Consider the following 20,139-nt stretch of genomic DNA (forward strand, 5'->3'; position numbering starts at 1 on the left):
GCTACTGTAGAGGTATAAAAAAATTTACAGAAAAGACTTTTTCATTTAAAAGATCCTTACTGAACAGATATACTCATGAAAAAAAGTAGAGAAGTTATTTAGAAGCTAGGTTGTGATAAGCATACTATTGGACTTTAAGGAGACAGAAGGAGAAATCAACATAGAGAAGGACAAAATGGATCTTGTAGTAATTATCTGCAAAATGGTAGCAGCTGTTCAAATGTTTGGATGATTGGTATTTCTGAGAAGTCCAGACAGACACATATGGTGTGGTTTATCAGGAAACTGTTTAAAGCCATCTTTATGTGGTGTTTCCTCATGTTTTACACACACACACACACACACACACACACACACACACACAAGTTAAGCAGGTATACTGATTTTCTAAATGTAATGATATTTTCCATGAATTGTAAACTGTCACAAAAACAGTTCATCTCAAAATAGTATTAATAGTATAAGTTTTTTTGATAAGATAACAAATTCACAATTCATTTATAAAAAAAAAGTTTTTAAATTATTTGTTTGTCATGTATATATCTTTTTCATTAATTTATTTATTTACAAAGCATATGCATGGGTAATTTTTCCAAAATTGACCCTTGAAAAATCTTTTGTTTTAAATTTTCCTCACCTTTCCCCCCAAACCCTCCCTTAGCTGGCAGTTTGTCCAAGACATGTTAAATATGTTGAAATACATGTTAAATCCACTATATGTATACATATTTATACAGTTATCTTGCTGCACCAGAAAAAATCAGATCAAGAAGGAAGGTAAAGAAAAACTAAGAAAGAAAAAAACATGCAAACAAATAACAGAGGGAGTAAGAATGCTGTGTTTTGTTCCACACTCTGTTCCCACGGTTCTCCTCTGGATGTAGGTGGCTCTCTTCACTGAACAAGTGGAATTGGTTTGAATCCTCTCATTGTTGAAGAGAGCAAGGTCCATCAGAATTGATCATGTTATAGTCTTGTTGTTGTCATGTATAATGATCTCCTGGTTATGCTCATTTCACTTAGCCTCAGTTCATTTAGGCCTCTCCAAGCCTCTCTGAAATCATCCTGATGGCCGTTTCTTACAGAACAATAGTATTCTATAGCATTTGTGTACCATAATTTATTAAGCCATTCTCCAGTTGATGGGCATCCACTCAGTTTCCAGTTTCTGGCCACTACAAAAAAGGCTGCCACCAACATTTTTGGATATGTGGGTCCCTTTCCCACCTTTAAGATCTCTTTGGGATAGTTATGTATATATCTTTCCTTTCTTTCACGAATTTTAGAAAAATAGGAAAATTCATTATGAAAAAAAATGGACTATTCAATGCTGAATTCTCAAGCCAGCTGTGTTATTTATCTGTTTAAAAATACTATGTGAAATTGCTCTTTGGCATTTCTGATTTCTATACATTTGCTCATTGATTGACATTAAAATTAGGAAGCATTATTAATGCTTCCTACCATTTCAAAACACCAATTTAGAAACACAAGGTAACCAAGAGTTATCTTGCTCTTGATTTTATAAACAACATAGAGCACCAAGCTAAATTAAATGATGTTTTTAAAGAGATATATGTTTTGAGAAAGTAAATATTAAAAAAAGAAAATTATGAAATTATAATGTAAAAACACAATTTGAATGAAAGGATGTTAAGCATGAATATTAAAGGTCAATGAGAATAATTTTATTTAATTCAATAAAATTTTACTAAGTGCTAAGAATGTATAAGGAGCTATGCTAAGTACTAGAGATACAATGATAGAGATGAGACAGAAATTAAACAGTCTTTGGACACAAATCACTTAAATTCTATTAAAGGGACACAACATTGATGCAGCCAGGAAAGTAATACAGTTATTTGAGAAGCAAGAAAGCACTAAGAGTTAGTGGTATCAAGAACATACTTCCTTTCTAAATGAATTATGAATGAAGCTATGTTTTATAAGAAATGGAGATGAGGAAAGAGTTTCAGGGGTAGGGAACAGTGAATATAAGAGGGAAGTACAGTAACAGAACTAGAATGTTAAATATTCAAGGAAAATCAAATTGACAGGTTTGGTTGTACTATAGAGTATATTATTGGAAATTGGGTGAAATCAGTCTAGAAATATTGGTTGGAGTTAGATTGGTAGTGTTGTCATGTGTGGAGAATAAAAGCTAGCACAACAAAGAAGAGTTCATTAAATAGTTCAAATGAGAGCTATTGAAGGTTTAAAGTAAAGTAGTAATGATGTGAGTGAACAAAAGGGAATATACAAAATGTATAATCTCAAAGTTGACATGATAAGACAAAACAATTAGTCGGATATAGATGGTACTGGAGAATAAAGAATTGAGGATGAATGAAGTTATGAATTTGAATGTCTGAAAGGATGGTGGTATTTCCAATATAAATGGAAAGTTTTGGAGGAGTTGTAAATTTTGGGAGAAGATATTGAGTTTGATATGGTGATTGAAAACCAAGGAAAGATATCCAAAAGAAAGTTGATGGTTCAAGATTGGAAATTAAGAAAGAAGTAAACCTAAATGTGTAAATTTAGATATTATTTAGATAGAGATAATAAATGAATTCATGGAAGTCAGTGAAATTACTGAAATGTAGTCTGCAGAAAAGACAAGCTCCTAAATGAAACATGAAAGGAGAGAATCAATGTCACAAACAAAGTAAAAAAGAAAAAGGGTCACTTCATCAAAATCAAGAAGATAAACAAAGGAGAAGAACATGGAAAATGATGAAAAGGACTTTTTTAGATATAGAACACTTAACTAGTAAATAATTTAAAAATTTATTAAACACCTATAAAGTGCTAAGTGTGGTGGTACAAAGAAAGTTAGAGTATCGGGAGGTAGTTTCTTTTAAGGAGCACATGGCTTAACCAATGAGATTGTATAATCAATAGAAATATATCATTGGCATGTAGGGAGATGCATAAAGACTTTTTATAGAGGGTAAAGTTATAGCTGCTGCTTTTTTAAATTATAGATTTAAATTTTAAATACAAAATAAGGGGGGAAAACAAAATAGAAAAAGAAAAAAAAAAAGGAGGGAAATGTCAGTGCCCAGCAGAACATCAGGGAGGATTCAAAATATATAACAATAAATTTCCATTTCAAGAAAGCATATATAATAATCATTCATGAGATCATTCCTTTTCACACTTGTAAGGAGAAAGTGAAAAATAGTGGTGTTCATAACAAGGATTTTGAGAGAACACCTTGGATATCTATTCAAGTTCTCAAGTATAAAACAAGGGTATTGACAGAAGAGCAAAACCCTGACAAGGCGGGGTATTGACAGAAGAGCAAAACCCTGAGTCAGGCACTTAACTCAATAAGAAAGGAAGAATGAAGTAAAAACCAGTAGATAAGTATAAATAAACAAATAAATAAGTTGAAAATGAAAATATAGTATATTCCTGACAATGTATATAAGAAATCTTATAAAATGTAGATGAGGAAAAACATGATCAGAAACAGAGTAAGCTAGTTATTCAACATGACAGATAATAGACGGAAAGCCCAAGTACTACTGATATCAATGTATTTGTCAAATACTGTATAATTTTTTTCATAAAACATTTTATATTTTTCTAGTAGTGATCTAAATTGACATGCATTTGAGTCATATCTCACGCTAGTCTTATGTCTTAAAGTTGGTATTTATCTCAAAAATCATACAAAATCAAAATTATCTGTAGTCTCTCTTGCCAACTGTTTTTCTCAAGATTTGTGATTTCTTTGGTTTAGAAAAGAACTCCTGGCAAACAAATCCTTTCAACAAATGCCGATCAGCAAATTTTCCGTAATTTATTATCTTAAAGTGGTTAAATTATAGCCTCAGAAATCATAAATTTAGAGCTGAAAGGGCCCTTAGAGCTAATGAAATCTAATTCATTTGTTTACAAATGAGGAAACCGAGCCAAGAAAAGTTAAGTGATTTGCTCAAAGTCACAAAAGGAGAAAGTGTCAGGACTGGAATTCAAATCAAATACAATGTTCTCTCCACTGTACCAAGTCATTAGGACATATCTAATAATTATTTTATTAGCAGTGATTAGTATTAAGTGTCACACCATAAGTATTTGGAGGTTGAGAGGCATGTGGTAAAGGAGAGAGCCTCACAATTAGGTAGACTGGGGTTCAAACCCTGGTTCTGACACTCAGCATCTTCATGAGCCAGGAAAAGTTACTTAGCCTCAGGACCATGGGCAAATCTCCAAGATTATAATTTTCAGATTCAGTGCCAGGCTGCACTGGCAGAAGGAATTTTCTCATTTGGAGTATTTTATAATGAGAAAATAACAGCCAGATACACTTCTCCACAGAATAAATGCTACATTTGCTACAAAAAAATAGTCTAGAAATGATGGTATTCTATTATATATAAAGCTTTTAAGAATAATGCAGATTTACTATTTGTTTTCCATGGCTTTTTAATTTTTTCTTGTAATCTTTTTTGAAATCAAGATATAATATTTATTTTTTTAGGATCACCTAAAGCTTAATAAATTATATTCTAATTCAAAGCTTCATTTTAAATGTTGAAGTAACTTTATGTGTTGTATGTATTTTTTTGAGCATGACAAATTGCTGGCTTCTGTCTTATAATTCATTCTTTTCTGTTTTATAAAAGAATTTGATACATTTACATTTAAATTATCAATAAGTTTGTCTTTCTTCAACAAACTTTTTTTGCACATACATTTTAATTCTCTTTAGTTTGATTTGTTTTCACCAATCTGATCTCAGGTATCAATTCTGTTCATTTTATTTTTATCTTTATTTTCACTTTTTTAATAGTATGCTTTCCCAGATGAGATAGAAATACATTTCAGACATTCCTGTTTCCACCTCCTATCATTCCATCAGATAGTGATTTACTCCTTTCCAAAAAGTATTAGTTCTGCTCTTTCTTTTCCCTCTTCCTTTCTTCTTCATAGAACTTACACAGTATTTTTTTTTTCCTTTTCCAATGACCCTTATATGCTGTGAAGTTTCCGAAGGACAGTAGCATTGTCTCCTCTTTGACCAAATGAGAAAAGAAACAGATTCTAGATCTGACTCATCCCTAGCAAAACTCTCTCTCTCTCTCTCTGTAAGAGATTTATTTGTAGAATCCCATTTGCAGAAATATTAATTTGTGATAGAGCCACTACACATGGCGAAAAGAATTCATAGTCTAAAGTTGGTGGATTCACATAAAATTTAAGGTATATCCTTGACATGTTCCAGAGTCACTTGCAGTAGTGGTAATATCTGCTCTGGAACTCAAGTAATCCATCTACAAAATAGAGGGACTTTACTGTTTATAATTATATAGTCCACACACTTTCTAAGCATATCCCCCATTAACCTGTTCCTCTTATTCACTGCTTTCAAACTTTCATTTTATTGTCTTTTGCCATAAATATTGCCACCTGGTATATTTAATGACCCTTGGATAAGATTAGTCTTCCTTTTTTTTTTTTTTCCAATATTGCACCCAAAGATCATGCTACAACTTCATTAATCATCTCTTTGTTTAAAAGACATCATTTACTGAAATATGAGGTGACAGAAAAGAAAATGGATTTGGAGCAGGAGGGTCTGGGTTCATTTTCTGTTTAGTAGGTCTTGAGACCTAAACCCTCTGGGTCACAGACTTTCCATTACCAAAATGAAGATACACCAGATATCCTTTGCATTCTTCTCAATTTCTCTTCCCTGGTCCAGTCTGCACCTCATATAATCCCTGCTCCTTTTTTTCATGAGCTCTGACCAAGAATATCCGTTTTGTCTTCTCACTGTACTTCAGATAAACCAAAGAAGCTAAAGAGGATTATTTTATCTTCTCCTTTGCTTAGCCAAAATGTATGTGTGTCTGAATTCCCTACCTCCCTATAACATCTCTACGCTTGATTGACCCTGAAATGTAATGCCCCCAAAATAAACAAACACACACACATATATGTATATGTATACATACATGTATGTATATATTGATACAATTTTTCTTCTCTATTCTATTAATTTGTAAGAATAATTTTTTAAATTCCTAGTCTTTCATTTTTTCTTGTCTTTTATTTAGCATTTTTCTTCCTCTTTTGAAGTTACAGAGAATAGCTAGTTTTGAATGTGGCCTCAGTCTGCTACCTTGGAGGAAGTTTCCATGTAAGTTTTTTTTTTTTTGAAGTAGATGAAAATCTGAAAATTAATGTGAGATTTCCAGATTGTTTCCTTGAAACTTTTTTTTGTTTTCTGATAAGTAAAGCCCTGAAAATTGCATATTGTATTTAATCTACTTTCTAAAAGAAAGAGTATATAGTTTTATTTCCTTCACAAAACCCTATAGTCAGTAGATAAGTACATATTCAAACTGGTAGATACTTTCCCCCCTCCCACAGTAGATTTCTACTTAATTGCTTTGAGTAATTAACACAATTCAAATGTTTGAAAATTTTACTTGATAAGTAAAAACCAGGATTAAATATCTCCCCTAAACTGTTCTATATAGCCTGATTTCTCTTTGCTTGCATAAACAAAATGAATCAAAACAAATAAAAAAAAATGCATTTTCCAAAGAATTTTGATTTGGATTACTTCATATATACCATATTTCCTATTACCATAGAGGTGGAAGCAATTTACTTAAATCTAAGAATCATTTTCATCTTGAAGTCACTTTTCTTACATTCTTTTGCTGAGTAATACAACTCTCAGCCCTTAAGGCCTCCAGTTTTGTTTGTTAAAGGATTAAAATTTATAGTAGACTAGCAGCAAAGTGAATATGAACTAAAATAATAGCATGTGAAGAAAAAGAGGTCAATGAAGTAAAAAAAAAAAAAACAGTTCTGACCATCCCACTTGGTTTCCCTCTCTTCATCTCTTATCTGTTCTTTCTTGTCATCTTTACATTTTCCTCACTCTCTTATTCCTTTCTCTTTCCATTGCTCTCTTGCTATTCTTCCCCTTCTTCACCATTTCTCTCTTTTTCTCCTTCCTTCCCTCTCTTCTTTTTTTTTCTTTTCTCTCTGCCCTCTACTTCTGTCATATTCGGCTATGACATGCAGTTGTGAAGATGGCAGACTCTTGTATGACATTGTTATTGAAAATACATATAAGTAATTACAGACTAGGTCCAAGGTAAGACAGCTGTTATCTTTTCTACTTGTGGTTATTTCTTTATGTAGTATTTTAAAAGAGCACAATTCACATAGGTAGTACAAATAAAAAATAATTCAATATCATACTGCTTAACAATAAAGAAACCACTATGCACTTCTTAGCAAACTGAAACCTAAGACCTCTATGCACTAGCTATTTTCTTATCTATTTTGTTAAGTTCCCCTTTTCAAATATTCAAACATTCCTGTAACCAAGGGATTTTTAAAAATTTGTTGTACTGTGTATATATTATTTCCTTCCTTGCTTATATATTTTATCAGAAATCCTTATTATTTCTATGGCATTCTGCATTGCGCAAAGGACACTACCTTTTTACAGTTAATATATCTCTGTCTGATTGTGCTGTTATCTTGCCTGCATTTATTTGGTAGACTTCTAAAAATAACCCAGCCTTAGAGCAAGAAGAAAACACTGCTTGAAATGCATCCTTATTATAACTAGGCTCAAGGTATTTGGGATTTCCTTAATTTATTTAAGGTAACTATTATTTTAATCTATCATCATTCATTTCAATTCATCCATCTTTACAATGTCTAATACATGTTCTGGGACATAAAAAAATAAGAGGACACTTTTGGCACTCAATAATTTTATTTTAACTTTTTACTTAGCTTATTTTTAATTTAAAACTATTTTGTTTTGATAATTATTGTAAAGGATGTGAGAAAATTGGGACACCACATACCATTGGTAGAATTGTGAAGTGATCCAGTCATTCTAGAGAACAATTTGAAACAAGGGCAATCAAACTGTCTATATACTTTAATCCAGCAATACCAGTACTAGGCCTATATCCCCAAAAGATCATGAAAGTAGGGGAAAACTATATGTACAAAAATATTTATAACAATTCTTTGTGTAGTAGCAAAGAATTGAGATTATAAGAATGCCCATAAATTGGGGATGGCTAAACAAGTTGCAGTATATGAATGTAATAGACAATTACTATGAGAAATGGCAGGCAGGAGAGTTAAAAAAAAACCTGGAAAAAACTTTAAGTGAGTTGATACAAAGTGAAGTAAAGAGAATCAGAGAATATTATGCACAATAACAACATTGTGTGATGATCGATTTAGCTTTTCTCAGTAATACAAGAATCCAAGACAATTCTAAAAAACTCATAATGGAAAATGCAATCCACAATCAAAAAAGAAATGATGGAATCTGAATGAGATCAAAGCATACTATTTTAAATTTTTATTTTTTTTGTGTGTTTTGTTCTATTTATTCTTTCACAATATGACTAATATGGAAATATGTTTTACATACAGCCTTTAATAAATTGCTTACTACCTTAGTGAGAGTCAAAAGAAAGAAGGGAGGGAGAAAATTCAGAACTCCAAATTTTATTTTTAAAATGAATAATAAAATTTGTCTTTATATGAAATTGGAAAAAATTATGTTTTTAAAAAGTAGAGATGAATTGACTTTGGGCAAGTCACTTAATATTTCTTGTCCTCCATTTGCAAATATGTGAAATGAAAAGAGTTGAAGTGGAGGATCTATATAGTCTTAGAACAAAAATATTTAAAACTATGATCCTTTTGCAACAATGTCTCTGCATACATTTTTCCAGAGTGAGGGAGGCTACCCTACCTTCCTTGCTTTTCTCATTCAAGTTACCATTCTATTACAATTCTGACCATTGGTAAACACCAGTAATTCACTCAGCAGTACTAATTCACATTAATTTTATTTTGGGAAGGAATATTTCCTTTAAAGAGATAGCAAAAACTTTTATTCAAAAAATATTATATAATCAAAAAATCATAATTTCAATAGAGTAGCTATTCATTCCCTCCACCAATGAAGAATATTAAAGAGTATTACACTTCTTTCTTAGCAAATGTTCTTCATGAGTTGCTGTGGAAAGAATGAAGGGCGGAAGGGAAAGAGGACAAAGAAAGAGGATCGAGAGGAGAGAAGAAAAAAGGAAGAGAATCAGAGGATAAGTAGGAAGAGTAGGGATAAAAGAGGTGGGGAGAGAGGATGGAAGAGAAAGAAGCAAAGAATCCATCACTTTAAATTTAATCTCTCTGAGGTTAGCTGATTGTTTCTCAGATAAAACACATAGTTCTTCCTAGGCTGTATATTTGAAGTTATTTCAAGTTGATAGAATCTGCCAATGAATATATACATATATATATATATATATATATCACATAAAATATAAAGCCTCTGTAAACTAAACCTGACTTCCATATCAGAGTCAGGTAGGACTACATTAGAGGAGCAGAATATTAATTAAATAATTATGTGCAAACACATCCTCCTTCTCAGGATCTGAATGGTATACTCTTTTCTGACAATTCACACTTGTAAAAATCAAATGAGATATTAACAAAGCATTTTTTAAAACTTAAAGAACTATGTTACTATTATCCTGACTTTTTGTAGTCAAAAATTCAACTGGCACAACTAGATGGTACACTAAACAGAACACCTGCCCTGGAGTCAGGAGGACCTGAGTTCAAATCCAACCTCAGACAACTAATACTTCCTACCTCTGTGGTCCTGGATAAGTCATTTAACTCTAATAGCCAAACAAACAAAACAAAACAAACAAAAAAAATTACTACCTTACAGACAATCTTGTGGCAACTGTCCCTTTCCCAAGTTTAAGTTGAAAGATTCTTGAATTTCAGGTGATGAATTAAAGTTCCTTTGTTAGACTTTTAACTATCTGGGGGCAAGGTCTGATTTTTTTATTACATCTTTATTACAACTGGCTCAGTGAAGTACTCTATCAATTATTTTGAATTTACAAAGGAATTTTGAAAAAAAAAATTACTTGATGGATTTCAACTGTGCAAAAATAAACTGTCATGATTCTGTCTTCCTTAAAAATGTAAAGAGAACTCTATGCTGGAGAAATATGATTGGATCATTAATAGGAGCTACATTTTCTGTTATTATTTTCTATTTATTTTTCGACTATAAGTATTTTGTTGAAATTCAGTGATCACATATATCTGACAATGGTGAGACTTTATATTAGATTACCAAATTTATTTGAGTGAATTATTATATACCAGATAATTGTAATTAACAATGTGAATGATTATTAGAATTATTTCATCCAGGTGAAATGAATTTTTCATTGACATCACCTAATAAGATGAATTACTTTTTTTTTCCACCTTCTGCCAGTCTAAAAATTCTAAAACTTCTCTTTCCTCTATCTTCTTATTCAATCAAGCACTATATGCTGGTTTAAAAAAATTCAACTCTCTTTTGCATCTTTCATGTAAAAGATACACACACCCACATATATATATATATATATATATATATATATATATATATATATAAAGAGAGAGAGAGAGAGAGAGAGAGAGAGAGAGAGGTATGTAAATTAAAAGTATGCAGTCATACATACACTTTATTTATCCTCTTCATTCTACTGATAAGACAGCTGAAGCCCTTGAGTGGTTAACTGGCTTATCCAAGGCAAGAAGATGATAGTATTAGAAGTCCTAGGCTTAGAATCCAGATCTTCTGTCTGTCCATACAGCATGCTTTCCACTACATTATGTTGCATGGTTCAGGTCCTCTTATTCAGTTCTGCTTGACTGTGCTATGGAGATAACCTTGAGTTTTCAGAGGTTTTATCAGTGGTACATATGTATTGGCAACTCTTTACAAGGAATAACTTCAGATACAAAGCCTATGAAGAAGTATGTCTTTTATCTGAAAAACAATTAGATAACTTCAGAGAGATTGACTTCAAAGTGATGCTTTCTTTTTTTTCTTTCACTTCCCTCCCTCCCTCTCTCCCTTCCTTCTTACCTTTTTTCTTTCCTTCCTTCCTTCCTTCCTTTTTTTCCTCTTCTCTTTCTTCCTCCTCTTTTCCTTTTTCCACATCAACACATGAAGGACACTTACTAAGGACTAGAAAATATAATATTCTTCAGATAGAGGGAGTACGTAGCAACTTTATTGAAATTATGGCTTTTTGAAAGTATGGAAAATTTATTTGGGACCCTAGAATTAAAGGAATTTTTTTTTAAATAATTGAACCGTCTTTGATGTCTCAGACTTTCCAAAAAATGCTAATCAAAATGCAACTATTGGACACCAGATTAGGTGTGGTATTTTAAAACTATGAAAATATGAAACATCTCTTAATTAGAAGCTAGGTGTTATAATTGATAGAGCACTGGGTCAAGAATGAAAAAAAAAAAAACAAACTTGAGTTGAAATCTGGCCAGTTATGGTTCTGTGACACTGGGCAAGTCACTGAAGCTATATTTTCTAATAAACAGTACTGATGCTGCAGACTGATAATAATACCTACCTACCTGGGTTCTTGTGAGGATGAAATAATTTAATATTTATAAAATGCTTAGCATAATAGCATAATGTCAGGTACATTGTAAGCATCATTATACATTTATGCCATCATTAGAAAATTAGAACATTTATATCATTAGAAAAGAATAGTAGTAGAACTGTAATATATTTCAATAGAAATGTATTGCCAGGGTAGATGAATTTATCTTATGAATCCTTATCTTCTTTCAATGCCGAGCTAATGTACCATCTTGCCTATGAGACTTTGCAAGGGATTCTAAGAGATAAAAGATCAGGCAGGACAGTATTTCAGGAATGGACCAGTATAAAGACATGGTGAGAGGAGACAAATGTTGGCAAATGTTAGCAAAGGAGTTTATATTTGATCCTGAAGACAACAGGTAGTTTAGTAGTGCGGACACAAACATTTCAGCTTTTAGAAAAAATCATTTTGGAAACTAGGCAGAAAATATTTGGAAATAGAGATCAACTATATTGCCATGATTTTTAGCAATATTTTATCAATGCTATTTTAAATGATCATGTCTGGATGCACTGCCAACAATATTCTCATTCTTATAAGCAAGTAGCTTGGTGTTATGGTGGATAGAGGTACTGGAAGTCAGAAAACTTGTGTTCAAATCTGGCCTTGTATACTTACTAGCTGAGTGAACCTGAACAAGTCTTTGTTTTGTTTTGTTTTGTTTTGTTTTCATTTTATTTAACTATAAAATTGAGATAATATCAATACCTTCCTTGAAGGGATTTTGTGAGGATTAAATAAGATAATACCCCTAAAGTGCATAGTATAGTACCTGGCATATACTAGGCACTATGTAAGTGCTTCTTCTCTTCTTTCAGAGAAAAATAATTAAAGAAAACCCACCAACACCATGATCAAACAGCAGTGAATTTATCATTATGCATTTGCAGACTAACTTTTCCACAAAAAAGCAGAATGACAAAATTTTCATTTTTTTCTCCTCTCAAAATTGGTCACAATAATTTCTGAGTATGTAGTTTTATTTTAATACTTTTTTTCTTTATATTATTATCATAATTGCATATTTGGTTCTTTTGCTTATTAGACTTTACTGTTCAGTACTATTATATTAGGAATGAACAGAGAACTGGACCTGGAGTACGGAAGCCCAAACTTCACATCTAACTTCAGAAAATTATTACGTGTGATCCCCTGGGCAAAATACTCACTTTCCTCAATTACAAAATGTAAGCAATATTAATAATTTAGCTACAAGAGCAGCCATGAGGATCAAGCAAGATAATTTTATAAAGCACATATATGCCTAACATATAGTAGGTGCTTCATAAATGCTTGTTTCTTTCCTCATTTTCCAAATGAGGAAGTGAAGCATTAAGCACTGTCTAAATTGAAATAACAAGTTTATGGAAGAACTGGAGGAGGAATACAGGTTTTCATGACTTTCAGCTAAGTCATGCTGCCTTTTTGTGTCATGGCAGAGTTGTTGTCTAATCAGTACAACCAATTTATGTTCTTTCTATATATCAGTCACTTGAAATGCAAGACTAAAGATAATATTTAGTTTCTCACTGAAAAAAAAAAGATAATAGGAAAAGAACTGTGAGACTGAGTCATTTTGATTGAGATCATGAGCCCTTCTGAATAACATAATTTGATAAGACAATATTGCTTTATATCTTCAATAACTTCATTATCTTCAACCTTTTGATTTTATAGTTACACATAAGTGGTTTCATAGAGCATTGCAGTATAAGTCAGGACCAAAGGAATTCTCAGGGTAATTTAACTAAAGTGGCTGATGTTTTCCATTCAGGATTTTTTAAATTGAATTCTCATTTTGAGAATAAGAGAAATTATATCTTTCTCTGAAGAAGTTAGAAAAATTTTTTATTACATAAACATCCTTAACTGTTAGATGCTTAAAGTCCAAAGATTTAATTTCATTATGATGATAAATATTTAAGAAGATATAGAAAAACTTTAATTCTTCCATTGTTACTAGTATTTACAAATGTACTCATGTCATCATTATATTTGTGGTTTTAAAAATTCTGTAGATTTGATCAAAATGTGCTTCAAAGTTTCCACTTTTAATAAGAATTTAAATTTCATTAAATGGAGAGAAAAACATTAAAAACAAAGGTACATATGTAAAATATAAAATATTTTAAAGGAATATTAACAATGGAATGGTTTGGCCAAATATAAAACATACTACAAAGCTTTGAAAGTAAAATAAAATAAACTGAATTGACACTCCTGATCAAAAAGAGAAAAAGCATATGTGATTTGATTTAGCATGTATAGGTGGAACATTTGCAAATTCCTTCCAAAGATTAATGTTTAATGTATATTTATTTCATTTTAATCTTCCTTTATCACTCAATCAAAAAGTATTAATAAATACCTACTCTGTCAGACAGTACTATAAACACTAGGGTTAGAAAAACATGAGGCTTAAGGTATTCAGCTATATGCATTTAGGGTGTCCTAAAGTCTTATTGAAGTTTCAAACTTTAATAAGCTATAACTGCACAAGACTTTTGGGACATCCAATATGTATACCTCTTTACTATCTTTTAGGATAGGGATTTTTAAATTTTTCATATTTATATCTCTAACTGGTAGCACAAAAATGTCACTCAATGAATAACCATTGATTCAACTCGGAGATTATTTCAATAGTCATGGTTAGAAGAAATGTGGGTTTGTATAGGATGCTGGTTCAAAAACTGGAGAAAGGGGAACAGAAATATAAGAAATATGGAGACAGCACAATTGACAAAGAGATAGGATATCAAGAGACATTAAGGATGCTTGAGTAGAAATACAGATCAACTGCATAGAAAAACATTGTTGAATCTCTAGGAGTTTATGAGATAAGCAAGAAAGAGGATAAAATGAAAAAAGAAAAGATGGTACAGGGTAGGACCTTGGGCAATAACTATAGCATCAGGAGATGGAGAATGAGTAAAGGAAACAGAAAAGGAGAAGTCAGAGGAAAAGGGAAAGATCAGTCTCAGAGTCAATAATATATCTAAAAGGAAGGAATGGTATGGTTACCTTATCCTATATAAAGTTAGATGAAGTAGAATGAGGACTGAAAAAAAGAAGACAAAAGGAGAGAAGTATAAACAGTAAAAAAATAAGATAAAGGGAAATGCACAGTAGTCGTAACTGTGAATGGTATGTGTTCACTTATAAAAATAGAATGTTAGATAAGTAGAATAAAAAGAATTAAACAATTTGTCTTTTTCAAGAAACATTTGATTCAGAGAGGCATACACAGAATGTAAGGTGCTAAAGTAAAATCTATTATGCTTCAGTTGAAGTTATAAAAAACAAAGCAAAAACAGAAAAAGAGGTTATAATTATGATCTTAGATGAAACAAAAACTAAATAATAGAAATTAAAGGACTTACAGAAAGAAATTATATCTTGCTAAAAGGTAAGATAGATAACAAAACAATAGCAATATTAAACATATTTGCTTGTTTTTCAGGTATCCTCAGTTATGTCTGTCACTTTGTGATCCCATTTGAAGTTTTCTTTGGCAAAAATACTGGAATGGTTTGTCATTTTTTTTCTCTAGCTCATTTTACATATGAAGAAACTGAGACAAACAGTATAAAGTGAATTGCCCAGAATCACACAACTACCAAGTGTTTGAAGCCATTTTTAAACCCATAAAGATGTTTTCCTGGCTCTAGTCTCATCATTCTGCCCACTGTGCCACATAACTGCCCTTAAAATATGTATACACCAAAAGATGTAACATCCAAATTCATTATTTTTTAAAAAAGAGTTGTGTTTTTGAATGAAATAGTCAATAAAACTATACTAGTGGGAGAACCTCAATTTTCCCCTCACAGAACTAGATATATCTAAAAGCAAACAAACCCAAAAAGAAATTAAAGAAATTAATAGAATTATAGAGAAGTTAGATATGAAAGATCTCTCAAGAAAACTGTTTCTTATGGTATCTGATAAATTTTTTTCTTGATATGCACCTAAGGGAAAATGAGATTATATAAGAAAAAATAAAGCCTAGCTGAATGTTATATATTTGACCTTGAAGAGTTTATTGAATTGTAGGATATGAGGAGGATTTACTGAATCAGATCTGTGCTTAGAAAAATCACCTTGATAGTTGATGAACTAGAACAGAAAAAAAATGAGACAGGATCATAGCCAGAAAACTTAATAAATCATAAATGAGGTCATCAGGGCTTGAACCTGACTTACAATGTCAAAAAGAAAAGAAAAAGAAAGGGGCATATATGAGAAATCACGGGAAGATAAAATTAATAGGTCTTGATAAGAAATTCAATGTTGTTAGAGAGAGGGTTAGGATAATGCTTAGATTTTGAAGCTAGATGTCTGGGAAGATGTTCATGGCTATAAGAGTAATGGGAAAGTTAGGAAAAGGTGAGTTTGGGAGAAAATGTAAATGAGTTCACTTTTGCACATATTGAATTTTAAATATCTAGATATGAAATAGTGATATAAAACTCTCAACTAAGAGAGAAATTGGGGCTAGATAAATAGATTTGAGAATCAAAAAATATAAAGATGATAATTAAGTGTATGGAAACTGTTAGGATACCTGGCAATAAAGTATGGAGGGAAAAGAAAAGAGGAGTCAGGAGAGAATCTTGAGGGAAACCCACATCTAACAGACATGGGTTGGATGAAGATCAAGCAAGGGGAAGTGAGAAAGAGTACTCAGTAATCAGACAGATAGAGAACCCCCCCCCAAAATGGTAAGGAAACTTAGAGGGGGGGAAAAAAGAAGAATTGATAGCTTCTGAGGTTAGAGAAAGATCAAGATGAATTAAGGCTTAGACAAAAATCTTTAGATTTAGATTTAGTTTTGATAAGTACACCATTTGTATAAGCCAGACAAATCCAATCAATTATAAAATACAGGTAATATATACATTAATAATAATATACCTTTACTAGGCAAAGATAAATAACTATATGAAAATAGATAATTCTGTCTTATGAAATCATTATAGACATCAAATGATAAGACACTTAAAAGTCTTTGAAAACCTTAAAGCACTACACAAATGACATATTACTACAATGATAATGACGATGATGATGATGATGTATTGAAAGGTAAAATGACTTGTCAGTGGTCACATAGTTAAAATGTGTAAAGGACAAGAGGTAGTACTTAAACTCAGGTCTTCTTGACTACAAGGGTAACCTTTGAACTACTTCTCTATTATCTGGGATGAAGATGATGATGATGATGATGATGATGATGATGATGATGATGATGAAAAAGAAGAAGAAAAAAGAAAAAAGAAGAAAAAGAAAAGAAGAAAGAAGAAGAAAAGAAGAAGAAGAAGAAAAACAAGAAGAAGAAGAAGAAGAAGAAGAAGAAGAAGAAGAAGAAGAAGAAGAAGAAGAAGAAGAAGAAGAAGAAGAAGAAGAAGAAGAAGAAGGAGAAAAAGAAGATTACTTCAATTGATTCCTTGGCTTTGGAATATATTATAAATGTGTTTTTTTTCTAGCCATACTGAATTAAGGAACATAGCAATGTATTTAACCCTGCAATAGGAAAACAAGTTTCATAAAGACTAAGAATAAATAGATCTATCAAAATCCCAATAAACTAATCAAGTTGAATTGACTTTTAACTCACTAAATTTGAAAGTAAGAGTTTTTTTTTTTTGTTTGTTTTTTTAGAAAACCAGTATTATTACTAAAGGGATGCTCCATAATAGAGGTACAACCAAGGAAAAAAATATATCTTATGTGCTTATAGCCAAGATGTTATAAAGATAAATATAAGTAAATGTTAATATTTCTAAAAATAATGAAATATAGAAAGTGTTATGTCTAACTTAAAATGAGTATAACCACATTAAAATATATAAAAGAAATTAATTTCATAATAATTCACTTCACAGATTCAAAAGGTAAACTTTTATGTCGAAATGGTGGACATAAACATAAACAACACTTACTATGGGTAAGAAGCTATGATAAGCACCAAATGTATTATTTTGTGGTTAGAAATACCACATTTTGTTTTGGTAACTGGATATTTTTTATGTAAAAGCATTAAATATTAGTGCTAATTTAAAAACAATGTCCATGCCTGCTGCAGAGTTGCTGCAAGGGTGAGACATATAGTTTTCATGAAGTTTCTGTTTTTACTGAGATTTACTACAAATATATATTATCCTAAGTGCCCATTACTGTACTAAATATTCAATATACTTCAAACTATTACAGTCATTCTCAGATAGAAGATAAAAACAAAACCCCACAAATTTGACTCATTAAAAAACTGCTTCTTAGGAGATCAGAGTTATTGTTTTCACTTCAATGTATTCTGTGGGTGGTCCTGGGCCTGCTTAGAAAAGACCTTTCCCTATGAACCTGAATGACTTGGAAACAAACATGATTTTCCTACTTCAATTCAAATTAAAACAATTAAGCCAAAATTTTCCCCTCTAAGGGAAGGTTATCTTTAATGCTGGCTTTCTATATGAAAGTTTATTAGATGTGTGTTGAGTTAATAATTCAGCTTTACTAATTACTTAGTAGTATTTAGTTATGGCTTTAGTCTTTATATAGTTTGCTGCAGTATATGAAGTATAAATACCTTATGGTACACTCCCATAACAGGATGGTTAGAAAATGGACTACTTTAGAGTTTGATGTTCTCTATTAATCTGAAACAATGACTCTTCCTAAGAAGGCATGAGTCTTAAAGAGAAGCTTAATGTGTTTATCTATTAAACAATATTAAAAAAATAAAAAATAAAAATTTCTTTTTTAGTCAAACTAATATTTTTATTATTTTAAAGATTTTTTTTTTAAAAAAGCATTTGATCTTCTTTGGGTATAGAACTATTAGTGAGATTACAGAATTAAATATCATACACATTATAGTAGCTTTTTTAAAAACATAATTCCAAGTTGTTTTCCAGAAGAAATGTATCAATTTACCATTATACTCTTTTCTGACAGAAACTCCATTGTTTGTTATATCCCTGCTTTGTTTTTGGTTTTTATTTATTTCTTTTTAATAGGTATCACTTTATGAGTCATGTTGGCAGAGAAAAAAACAGTGCAAAAGGGAAAAATCATGGGAGAGGGAAAAAAAAATAACAACAACAAACAAAAAACCAAGCCAAACAAAACAAATTGAACACAGCATGTGTTGATTTACATTCAGTCTCCATAGTTCTTTTTCTGGATAAAGATGGCATTTTCTGTCCAAAGTTTATTGGGATTACTTTGGATCATTGAACCATTGAGAAAAACCAAGTCTTTCATAACTGATTATCCTAATGTCTTGATGTTATTGTGTACAATGTATTCTTGGTTCTGCTTGTTTTGCTCAGCATCAGTTCATGTAAATCTTTCCAGACCTTTCTAAGATCAACTTATTCATCACTTTTATAGAGCAATAATATTCTATTACCTTTTTATGCCACAACTTATTTTACATAATCCTAGTGATGAATCCAACAAGTCTCAAGCATGCCTTTGTGTAAATTTATTTGCTGGAAATTTAGGAATTCACTCTCTACCATCTAATAAATTTCAGGAGGTTTTGGGAAGACTGGCCATCTTGCTGGACATTTCTTAATGAACATATCCATTTAATGGTCAGCCTGTGCTTGCTCTAGGAATCTGGTAAGTTCTTGGAGCAAAGATAATCCTTCTAAAGGAATAAACAAATATTCCCTTAATGTACCTCTTGTGATAAAACATACCTATGCCTGAGGGGGTTTGTTCTATTTCAAGAGTCACAAATCAAATAGGAATATTTGGTGCAGTGCCTTGTTTTTTCTCAGCATGTTAAAAATCCTTTAGTGGGAAAGGACTTTGAGAACTCAGGAGGTTGGTACCACTTACCTAATACCAACCCATGTTCCACTTGAGACTCTGGATTTCTATGACTTGAATTCTCCCAGTTGTTGGAATCCAGATTTTGGAGCTTCCTCAAAGTGGTGAAGATGCGTGTTGTATGTTGTCTATTGTGTGTTTGTTTCTTTTATTGTCTTGAGGATCACCATGTATGTTAATTGTACATTACTTTTATACTTTTTCTTCTTTTTTATTATGTCTTGTTTAAATCAAGGTTCTGAGAAGTAATAATTTTTTACCCATCCTCTTTAAGACTATGCTTGTTGAATGTGAATTCCAAACCTAGATGAAACTTTTACTTGTTCAGCAATTCCCCAATTGATGGGCATTTCTTCATTTTCCATTTCTTTGCTCTTGAAAAAAGAGATTCAACAAGCCTTTTTGCATATGTGGATGCTTTTCCCTCCTTTATGATTTCCTTGTGACACAGATCCACTAGAGGCACTGCTGGGTCAAAGGGTATGCAGTTTTATAACCCTTTGGACATATTTCCAAATTGCTTTTTCAGATTAGTGAGATCATTTCACAACTCTATTAACAATGTATTAGTGTCCCAGTTATCCAACACTCCCTTCACATTTATTATTATGTTTTCCTGTCATCTTAGCCAATCTAAAGTATGTAAGGTGGTATGCTAAGAGTTATTTTAATTTTCATTTCACTAATCAATAGTGATTTAAAGCATTTTTTCATATGAATATAGATGGCTTTAATTTCATCATCTGAAAATTGTCTGTTCATATCCTTTGACCATTTATCAATTGGAGAATGA

The sequence above is a fragment of the Sarcophilus harrisii genome, chromosome 4, assembly GCF_902635505.1.
Source record: "Sarcophilus harrisii chromosome 4, mSarHar1.11, whole genome shotgun sequence".
Classification (NCBI taxonomy): Eukaryota; Metazoa; Chordata; class Mammalia; order Dasyuromorphia; family Dasyuridae; genus Sarcophilus; species Sarcophilus harrisii.